The sequence below is a fragment of the Podarcis raffonei genome, chromosome 2, assembly GCF_027172205.1.
Source record: "Podarcis raffonei isolate rPodRaf1 chromosome 2, rPodRaf1.pri, whole genome shotgun sequence".
NCBI lineage: Eukaryota > Metazoa > Chordata > Lepidosauria > Squamata > Lacertidae > Podarcis > Podarcis raffonei.
Genome location: NC_070603.1, coordinates 16,454,362 through 16,465,703, shown reverse-complemented (window position 1 = coordinate 16,465,703; position 11,342 = coordinate 16,454,362). Strand labels below are relative to the sequence as shown.

At 43.8% G+C, this 11,342-nt stretch overlaps 1 protein-coding gene across 1 annotated transcript in view; it reads left to right on the top strand.

Moving 5' to 3' along the window:
* Positions 1-2,799: 2,799 nt before the first annotated feature.
* LIMA1 (LIM domain and actin binding 1) overlaps positions 2,800-11,342 on the top strand; it is a 70,376-nt gene continuing 61,833 nt past the window's right edge. Inside the window, exon 1 of the mRNA XM_053375095.1 lies at positions 2,800-2,926. The gene's annotated coding sequence lies outside the window, so the exon portion shown is untranslated. The remainder of the gene's footprint in view (positions 2,927-11,342) is intronic.

The following is an 11,342-nucleotide window of genomic DNA, read 5'->3' as shown; positions in this document are numbered from 1 at the left end:
AGCCAGAATTTTTTCTTTTAGGGCTAATGGACACACAATTAGAAAAGGACTATGGAGGATTACTCCAATATAATAATAATAATAATAATAATAATAATAATAATAATAATAATAATAATTTATTATTTGTACCCCGCCCATCTGGCTGGGTTTCCCCAGCCACTCTGGGCGGCTTCCAACAAAGATGAAAGATACACTAAAATGTCACATATTAAAAACTTCCCTGAACAGGGCTGCCTTCAGATGTCTTCTGAATGTCAGGTACATGTTTATCGCTTTGACATCTGATGGGAGGGCGTTCCACAGGGCGGGCGCCACTACCGAAAAGGCCCTCTGCCTGGGCCTATATTACTACAGCGGTGAGACTGCTATATGCACAAAGATGGAAAGACACAGCCCTACCTACTATAGAAGAATGGTTGATAAAATTATTGGATCTGGCCAAGACGGCAAAGTTAACATGCTTAATTAGAGAAAAATAATTACTGACATTTGTTAAGAACTGGACATTTCTTACGGACTTTTTGCATGAAAGAGAAAATGATCATGTAATGATTTGATTTGATTCCCTCCCCTCTTTCTTTTTTCTTTTTCCTTTCTGCTCCTGTGATGAGGCTGCATTTTAATATTTTAATGTTTCAATATTTTAATGTTGTATTTTAATCTTGTTTTTAAGTTGTATTCATTCAGCTTGTTTTTATTATTGCTTGTTAGCCGCCCTGAGCCCGGCCTTGGCTGGGGAGGGCGGGGTATAAATAAAAATTATTATTATTATTATTATTATTATTATTATTATTATTATTATATCAGGATTTGAAGACTGAAAAAATTCTGGCTTCTAGAATGGTTGGATTTCTAAGAATGAATTTATTATATTATATATAAAAAATAATATTATATATATTATTTGCAGCTGCAGGACAGAGAGACGGGAGTCCTTTTTGTCTTTTCTCTCTTTCTGTATTTTTTTCTTTCTTTCCCTTTTCTCTCAACACTCTTTTTTTAGGTCTCTCCATTCCTTGTTTTTTTCTTCTTCTTTCTGACTTTTTTTTTATAGGCTAAGTAGCTGTCTTAGCATATAATCAAGAGATGCTTTGTAATGGGTATGTATTTTTGTGCATTTACGAATAAGTAACAATAAATTATTATTATTATTATTATTATTATTATTGGTTTTAAAGAAGGATAAAAGATAGCAGTCTTAAGTACTGTTTTAAGCAAGTGATCACGTTTCAGGAGCCAGGATGAGCGATGCTTATTTATTCTAAATACCTTGCTTGGTAAGAAGACTTATTGCACTAAGCCTACTTTATTGGGACTAAGTTTGCATATTGGCCCAGCTAGCTACTCCCCCAGCCTAAGAATAAAAATAGTTTTAAAAGTACTTTCCCCCCAAAAAACAGAGTCCTTTCTGTTGGGGGTAATTCAGACTGATATCCTCAGGTGTCAAAAAAGGTTATTTATGTATGCAACAACTGCATCCCATGTTTTGTTAGCCCCCAAAATGGAAAACGAGTGAGATCCCAACCAAAGAAGAAGGGCAACTCAAGTTGACAGAATATGTACAAATTGCAGACGTAACATATAGAATAAGAGAGCAAGAAGAACGTACGTTTAAAGAAGATTGGAAAACGTTGATTGAATATACATACAGTGGTACCTCGGGTTAAGTACTTAATTCGTTCTGGAGGTCCGTTCTTAACCTGAAACTGTTCTTAACCTGAAGCACCACTTTAGCTAATGGGGCCTCCCACTGCCACCGTGCCGCCGGAGCACGATTTCTGTTCTCATCCTGAAACAAAGTTCTGAACCCGAGGTACTATTTCTGGGTTAGCAGAGTCTGTAACCTGAAGCGTCTGTAAACTGAAGCGTATGTAACCCGAGGTACCACTGTACAGGAAATAATTGTGCACAGCTGAAAACGCTGGCAGCGTTAAGATAAATTCAACAGTGTAAAAAAGTTTTGATGGATGCAATAATGGAAAACCAATTGGTATAGTTTTTGTGAAAAATGCAGGCATATAAGATATGTAAAATGAACCATGGAAAGAGAAGAAGGGAAGTCAATGGTATTTTAAGGATGTAAAGTGAGTATTTGAAATTGTAAAACAGAAAATGAGTGCCATGGACTGCAAGAAGATCAAACGCATCCATTCTGAAGGAAATCAGCCCTGAGAGCTCACTGGAAGGACAGATCCTGAAGCTGAGGCTCCAATACTTTGGCCACCTCATGAGAAGAGAAGACTCCCTGGAAAAGACCCTGATGTTGGGAAAGATGGAGGGCACAAGAAGGGGATGACAGAGGACGAGATGGTTGGACAGTGATCTCGAAGCTACCAGCATGAGTTTGACCCAACTGTGGGACAGCTGAAAACGCTGGCAGCGTTAATATAAATCCAACAGTGTAAAGTTTTGATGGGTGCAATCATGGAAAACTCATCGGTATGGTTTTTGTAAAATATGCAGGGATTTAGGAGATGCAAAATGAACCATGGGGGGGGGGAGAAGGTAAATCGATGATATATTAAGGGTGTAAAAGGAGCATTTGATTCGCTGCTTTCGCTTGCGGAACGAAACGCCCATGCGCGCTCCTCGACCTTTCCCTTTGCGCTCGTGGCAACCGGGAGGAAAAAAAACAAAAAACGGGAGAGAGAGAGAGAGAGAGAGAGAGAGAGAGAGCCGCATCGGGGCGAAGCATGCGCAAAAGCAGCCTGGGTTGGGAGGCGAGGGGGCGTGGCTGAGGGGGCGGGCGCAGGCGGCTCGGATTCCAGAAGGGGGCGTGGCCACCGCTGCGCTCTTTTTTTCCCGTCCGGCGTCCAAGGTGCGCCGCGGCTGCTGCTATAGCGAAAGCAACAGGTGCGCGTCGCGGCAAAGGAAGGAAGGAAGGTTCGGCTGGCGGGGAGCGGCCGTCGGAAGCTCGAGCGAGGTAGGTAGCCGAGGGCACCCCGCCGATCTCCCTGGCTGGGCGCTTAGTCGCTGGGATGCACCGGTCCAGCGGTGCCTACGATTTCTCCCCGTGGGGGTGGGCTCGCTTTTCTGCGCCGGGTGATCCCCCGATTCCCGAGGCGGCGGAGTCGGCAGGTGCAACGGAAAAACCTTCACCATTGCCCTCTTCTCGGAGGGGAGGACCCTTAATAATGATGATTATGATAATTCTATTATTTATACCCAGCACGGCCCCCTCCCCGCTTTCCCCAGGGGAACGACCCATAATAATAATAATAATAATAATAATAATAATAATAATTCTATTTATACCCAGCACAACCCCTTCCCCGCTTTTCCCCAGGGGAACGACCCATAATAATAATGATAATTTCTATTTATACCCAGCATAGCCCCCTCCCCGCCTTTCCCCAGGGGGATAACCCTTAATAATGATGATAATAATTCTATTATTTAAACCCTGCCCATCTGGCTGGGTTTCCTTTACACTCTGAGCAGCTTCCAGCAGAATATATATATATAAAGCACACAATAGAACGCCAGGAGTTAAAAACTTCTCCATACAGGGCTGCCTTCAGATGTCATCTGAAAATGGTGTCCTTCTTTTATCTCCTTGACACCTGATGGGAGGGTGTTGTGCCATGGCAGAGAAGGCCCTCTGCCCTCTTTGAAATGTGTCGTGTTTTGAGAGGGGGGTGCTAGGGGCGCCCACGTCAATAAAATATTGGTTGGAGGCAGGTAAGCCCTGCCCAGCATCATGGATCGCATGATGTACACTGTTTGAATGGCAATCCCCACCAACTTTTTTTGGGGGGCGGCCCCCTCAAATATTTTATTGAGTGGATCTCAAAGGGATCTCAGTCCCTAGGAGTTGGTTCCTATGCAGGGAGTGGATGACAACACCACAATATAAGGAGGATTTGGGTACTTTGGTTATAAAGCTTCAAATGGTAAAAAAAGGGTTAAAATACTCTGGTATATGTAAGTCATGGCTAGCCCAAGTATAGGATAGGCTACTGACTGTGGCTCCTCAGATGCTGCCAGCGTTTGGGTGGATTGTAATTTGACTAAACTGCAAGGGCTGGCAACCCTAATTTGCAGGCAGGTGCATTTTAATTTGTGTGTGTGTATCTGGGGTGTTGGACATAATCTCCTGTTCCACCAGTAGGAACTGTGCACTTCTGCTGGGCCTGGAAGTGCTATGATTCCTGATCTCTAAAGTTCTTGCGCTGCATTTACCTCAACGGGTCACTTGAGGGTGAAACTATCCAGTGTCTTATCGATTGCACAGTCCCAAGTAAGCGCTTGGTGGTTTGGTAAACTGGTCTGGAAGGGCAATGTGGTTTATCCTACTGGGCCAGCTATGTGGGATCCTTGCTGGATCTTCTCAGGATGTGAGGAGGAGGAAATGGTTGACCTGTATATTCACAGAATATTTTGCAAGATTAACGGCTCCCTTCATAGTTTTCTCTTGCATCTGTGATTGCAAGTGAGGACTGCTGCTATTCTCCGGAGACTAGATCTGGTCCTGAAGATCTACTGTTCCTTGTATTTATCGAAAACATTTTTTTTCACTCTACCTGCTGTCTTTGCTAAGGCTAGGAATGGGGACTGTGGCCTTCCAGGTGTGCTGCCATTTCCCATTAGCCTCATTTAGTATGGCCGATGATGAAGGATGATGGGAGTTGTAGTCTAATAACATCTGGATGCCACAGGTGCCCTGTCCCTGACTTAGGTCTATTTATGTTGTGGCTGCTGTGTTGGGGTGTTGTTGAGCTTTTTGGCCCTTTTAGCTTGTTCAGGTGGTGGAGGTGAGCATATTGGATTTTGCAGGCTGCTTGTTGATTATAGAAAGCAGCTAAGCGCTTCTGTAGAGCATATTAAAATAAGCCTGATCGTGAATACTTCACAGGTATTTCTCTCTCTAGGTCTAGCTCAGGGCTGTTTCCTTGTTGACATAGTGTTCTCATTCTGCACATTCAATGGTGCAGTGCTTGCTTTTTTTTTGGGTGAGCATAATCAGGTAATGGCTATGAATTTGCTGGATCAGTGTAGTACTCGTCTGTGTAGAAGTTACAAAAAGGGAAGTTGGCAAAGTACTGTGGTTTCTTTGGTAACTAGTTATTACCTGAGATTTGTCCTCATGTCTGTTTTCCTACAGAAGGATCACACCACACCTTCCTAATGAAGACTTTGGAAGTGATTGCAGATCACTGTGTATTCTCAGCTTAAATTGGGCTCTTTTAACCAAGGGGCCCTGGGACAAAGGATGGAAGAAAGACAACCTAATCACATGCTTATAAATATGCCCAAAGCACCTGTGTGGTGGTTTGTTAAAGCTCTGGGTGTGCCTGGAAAGATTTGTCAAAGTTTGTCCAAAAAATCTCCTCCTGCCAGCTTGTGGCCTTGACTCACCTTTCTACCTGAGCATTGGAAATCTCTCCTGGGTTCATAGTGCAAATGAGGAAGTGGTTACTAATGCCCAGAGTGAAAATCTTCTTTAGAATCCAAGCTGGATATTCTTGACTCTAACCTGCAAGAGAGAGAATATCTAGAGTGGCTCTCTTTGGTAGACAAGTGTTTAGGAACCTGTATCTGAAGTTAAACAGTTGCTCTATTGCATAAAGAGTGGATATCTCTCACTTTCCACTTTTGTTCTGTTAAAAGTGTATGCCATTTATTAGATTTTTTTTTTAGATCAGTTAATGGATTCCTTCAGTGGAGGGTCAGACTGTGCAGGGACAACCAATACTTCCAACAGTTTGGTTTTCGTACTAAACAGACCTCACGCGAAGCACTCGGGGGCAAGGTACATCATTTGCATTTCTTCCCTTGTTTAAAGTGTAGTGGGCAGAGGAAGGAAGCTTTGCAACTCATTATATTAACAAACCTTTGCTCTTGAGTGGGGTGGAGAGGGAAAGGAATGTGAAACCTGTAGTGTTTTTCTTCCCTTCTGTGGAGTGATAAATATTTGGAGCACAGATGCAGAAATGAGGGATGTCATTCATCTCCTTCCCAATTTTTAGCAGAATGAATGGCTTTCCTCTGTTATCATGCATTGTGTGCATGCCCTGTCATAGCATTTCAATATTGAACCTGGCCTGGAGTATTGGATATGGATTAATTATGGGTTTCACTGTGGGTGACATCTTCATAGCTACAGTGGTACCCCGCAAGACGAATGCCTCGCTAAACGAAAAACGCGCAAGACGAAAGGGTTTTCTGATTTTTTAGCCGCTTCGCAAGACAAATTTTCCTATGGGCCTTTCTCGCAAAACGAATTTTTTTTTGAGTTCCCCCCCCCCCAGGCTCCCTCTAAACTTCAGCGGAGCGGGGCGGGCTGGGAGGGAATCCCTTGGACCCCCGCCGGACTTCCCGCAGCTCTTTTGAAGTCCGGTGGGGGGAGAAGGGCTTTTCTTCCTACCGCCAGCCTTCAGAACAGCCTTCTGAAGGCTGGCGGTGGGAAGAAAACTGTTCTCCCCCCGCCTGCCTACAGAAGAGGTTCGAGGAAAGAGGCGAAGGAGTGCTGCCCCTTCACCTCTGTCCCCGGAGCTTGCCGTTCTCCCCCGGCCTGCCTTCAGAAGAGGTCCGGGGACAGACTGTCCCCGGACCTGGTCTGAAGGCGGTCTCCATAGGAACGCATTAATTGATTTTCAATGCATTCCTATGGGAAATCGTGCTTCGCAAGACAAAAAACTCGCAAGAAGAAAAAACTCGCGGAACGAATTAATTTCGTCTTGCCGGGCACCACTGTACTGATATGGGTACCATCTTGGACTTGGGTAAGGTTGCCCCTTTGGTCAGGCAAAATACGGGACAGGTCCAGGGGATGGGGTGGGGGAATTAAAAAATTACTTTACCTGGTGCAGAAATAGATACCATAAAGACAATCAGAGAGCAGTAATAATTTGAGCTGACTCACCACCACTTTTGTAAGGAAGGAGATTTTGGAACAAGTGCCCTCATGTTTTAGCTGCTACTCTGCGCTTAGTGATTTCTTTTTCTTCTGACCTTGCTCTTTGATTGGCCACCCTTCCTCCTTGTTGCCTGTGCAAACTCTCCACCAAACTGGATAGAATTAGGCCCATGCAAAGTGCAGTCTCCCCCTTCTCGCTCTTTGGCTCCCCCACCCAGATCTGCCCACCCCACGTCCCATGATAATGGCTCTCCTCCTCATGGACCCATACTCTGCCTACAAAAAATTACTGCTCTTGCTCTCACTCTTCTCCTGCCACTGGACCCACCCTCTGGTCATGCAGTTTTCAGGATGAGAATGAGAATGAGCTTGAATACGTGAAAAAAGGCTGTTTGAAGTCCAAACAGGACCAGGGACACTTTTCTCCAAAAAAAGGGACAATCACATTTTTCTAGGGATGGGTGGCAACCCTAGACTTGGGACTTGTCCACATTTGAGCATTATTCAGCTGTTAACCTGCTTTCCCCCTATTCAAATTAGGATGGAGTACGTAGTTCATACTGACATGTATTTGAATTTTTCTAAAGAGAAGCAATTTTGTTCTTTCCTGTTCATACCAGTAGACATTCCCTTTTGTGTTTGTCCCTGCCTTTTAATTTGCTGCTTCTGTTATGCCAATTAAGAACTGATGTCGGACCTTGTTGTTTTAGTTCCCCACTCAATAAGGGTGCAAGAGCCCACAGTCAGGTAAAATTAAATTTGCTTGTGCAGTGTTCTGGTTGTGTGCAAATCTGAGGAATCGAAGGGGGGGGGGAATCCTCTATTCACGAGGACACCAGAATGGTTAGGAGCACATGAAAAGGAGAATAGCAGAAAGTGACAATTGATCCACCCACCTAAAACATCGAAAAAATTGTCCTCTACCCTGAGTGGAGATTATTCACCTATCGGGTAAACCCAAGTTTACAGAGGAAAAACATTGGGATTGGGATTGTTTGAAGGCAACTATTCAGATTAAATGAGAACGCATACAGTTGCCAGTGTAGAATAAACTCAGAATAAGCTCCTGCGTGGATAATCCCTTAATGCAGGCTTCCTCAACCTCGGCCCTTCAGATGTTTTGGACTACAATTCCCATCATCCCTGACCACTGGTCCTGCTAGCTAGGGATCATGGGAGTTGTAGGCCAAAAACATATGGAGGGCCAAGGCTGAGGAAGCCTGCCTTAATGTAATGTTGCTGCTGACTACCATTCTATTTCTTGTCCCTTCTCTCCTGCCTTCTAATATTGTAGTGTGATGATAGCCTATTAGGTAGAAGTATTAATCAGTATTAGTTAGACTAGCTGCCTTGAACTTTTGAAGATGTCAATATTGTGAAAGGTGAAACTCTGGCAAGGCTGAGAGAAGGAATAGGGACAAGGACGCGGGAAATGTTGTACGTATATCATAATATTTTTTGCTAGAAAAGGCTTAGTTTAGGCTACACTGAGAACTTGTGGCTTGCTCAAGGTCATGCAGTGGTGTCTTTAGAAATGGTGAATTTTTCTGTGTGCATGCCACGCGAATGTATACAGCAAATGCATGACCACTAAAGGCACTCTAAAGGAACATGTGTTGCCGAGCTAGCATGGTATGGGTCTGCCTGCTAAGGTGTGTACGCTTGGTTTGCACCTTGTGCATTGAGTAAATCCACCCCCCCCAAGTTCCCTTGTGGAGCAGAGACCCAAATCTGGGTCTGCACAAAGAAACCCAAAACCCTCTGCAATGCTTTGCCCCTTGTCGGTTTAGAATGGTAGACTTCTTTCCAAATTCACTGGTTAGCTAAGTTGACTGTAAGTCATCATTCTAGATTGTGCTGGCGAAGGCAGCTTCTAAAGGAAGTGTTAAGCTGAACTATTATGGCGGAGAAGCTTAATGAGGGAGCTCATGTGTACCGTGGCACAGAGCCAGCAAAGAGTCTGAGCATTTTGATGGCAAAAGCAGGTAATTGTACTATTGCAGATGTCCATCTCTTCTGCCATAAATGTTACCCCTGGAAACAAGAGACCCTTTCTACGGGGCGTTAAATGACCCCTTGTGTTTGAATATGAGCTTCCCGATTCAGTAGCGATCTCTTATCAGCCGGATCTTATTAGCAAATGGCTACAACTGTCTCTGGGTTAACTTCAGTTTTTCTTTCAAGCATTCTGCCTGGGTTAGCGGTTGCTGTGCTGCAGAAAGTTTTAAAACAGGAGTTTTAAACTGCTGCACAACCATTAGGAACTGGCTGTGAAGAAGGAGACTGTCGGGTCTCCAGAGAAAAGAGAATGACATGGTCGACGTCTGCTATGCCAGGGCTTGTTGTTGTGTGTGTTTTTTAATTTAAAGATTAAAAACCCAGAACTGTCCCATGCCAACTTTATTAGGTTAAAATTTGTTTCACAAGTGCCAATCCGGGTGTTGGTTTTCCTTCTGTCTTTTCAATAACTAGTAATTTATGTACATATGTATTCAGTTTATATCCTGCCCTTCCTCCTGGAGGAGCCCAGGGCAGCAACACATCTATAATAAAGTTGAGGATGTGATAAAGGTTTAGAAAGGGAGTTTACTTTTATAGGAGCAAGAGCAGGGTGTAATACGGGGAGCAGCATTTGATTCTTATCTGCCAGTTCACAAGTTCTACAGCTATCAACTTAACAGCCTTGTTTGATTCAAGGATCTTCTAGAGCAGATTCCAGGGGCTAACATATATGAAAAAAATGGTTTCATACTAGTAAATTCTATTCAGTCCTGTATTTTCTGCTGCACAGGCAAGTTTAAACGAATCAATGTATGGAAAGGAGTAGTAAATTATTACTGAAAATAGTTCTGCAGGAGGCAAGGAAATTCGAAATGTTGTGGGGGGAAGTATTCAAGAGACTGAGGATGAATCACATTTCCTCTAACGTTTCTCCGATGAAAATAGGGATGTCCCATTCCACAATGATAATTTTGCTATTTATACCCCATCCACCAGACTGGGTTTCCCCAGTCTCTCTGGGCAGCTTCCCACATACCGTGGTACCTTGATTCTTGAATTTAATCCCCGGAATGGTTCGAAAACAAAGGCGTGGCTTCTGATTGGCTGCAGGAGCTTCACTCAATCAGAAGCTGCGGAAGCCATGTCGGACGTTCGGCTTCCGAAAAACGTTCACAAACCAGAACACTCACTTCTGGGGTTGCGATGTTCGGGAACTGATTTGTTTGACAACTAAGTTGTTTGACTACCAAGGTACCACCGTATAGAAAAACATAATAAAACATTAAACTTTTTTTTTAAGCTTCCCTCTACAGGATTGCCTTCAGACGGCTCAGGGGTCAGATAACTTGATATCCTCCAACATTTCTCCAGTGAAAATGGGGGCATCCTAAGGAAAAGCAGGACATTCCGGGATCAAATCAGAAACGGGGTGACTTCTCTAAATCAGGGATGTCCCTGGAAAATAGGGACACTTTGGGGGTCTGCAATTGTTATCAAGCCATTATAGTCTTGGTGTCTGTGTTCCATTTTGTTGCTGCTAAAACTAAAACCCTGCTATAAATAAAGCCCAGCAGAGCAACAACTGCTACCATTAGTTATCTGATTACAAATTTTAATTAGTTTCCCCATATATGTAGCTGTTGGTTAAGGAGTGGCATCTGAAGGTAGGGTGTTCTTATCTGCCACATCACATAATTCTGACTGATCAAAGGTTAAAGAACAGTGTTAAAGCTACCTTTATCACTGCATAAAATTTGCTGCCCATTTCCTTAACTCTGTGAGTGAACAGGAGTCTCGCTCCAGTTCTCTGGGTTTTCTGAAAGTGATCTAAACTAGAACTTTGTGTGAAATTTATTTAAAGAACAACCTCTTTTAAAAACAGTTCTAAGTTTTCATGTTTTCCACCCTGCATAATTCAGATTAGTTGTAGTGTGGCTGGAAGGGAGAAGACCCCTGAGATGATCTGTACACCGTAACATAGGGGTAGACAAACTAAGGCCCGGGGGCCAGATCCGGCCCAATCACCTTCTAAATCTGGCCCACGGACGGTCCGGGAATCAGTGTGTTTTTACATGAGTAGAATGTGTCCTTTTATTTAAAATGCATCTCTGGGTTATTTGTGGGGTATAGGAATTCGTTCATTTCTCCCCCCCCCATATTGTCTGGCCCCCCACAAGGTGTGAGGGACAGTGGACTGGCCCCCGGCTGAAAAAGTTTGCTGACCCCTGCGGCGTAACACATTGTACGTACACTGTTCCACCGAAATAAACCGCCCGCCAATAAACCATAGTGGATTGAGGTACAGATACAATGGGCAGAAAAGGCTCTGATAAAGAAATGCAGTTGGAAAATGTATTGTCCTCCTTCCCAGCCTAGAGTGGCTGGGGAAACACAGCCAGATGGGTGGGGTATGATTAATAAATTATTATTATTTATTATTATTAGCCTTGTGCTTTGAACAGGCTGGTATAGATATTGA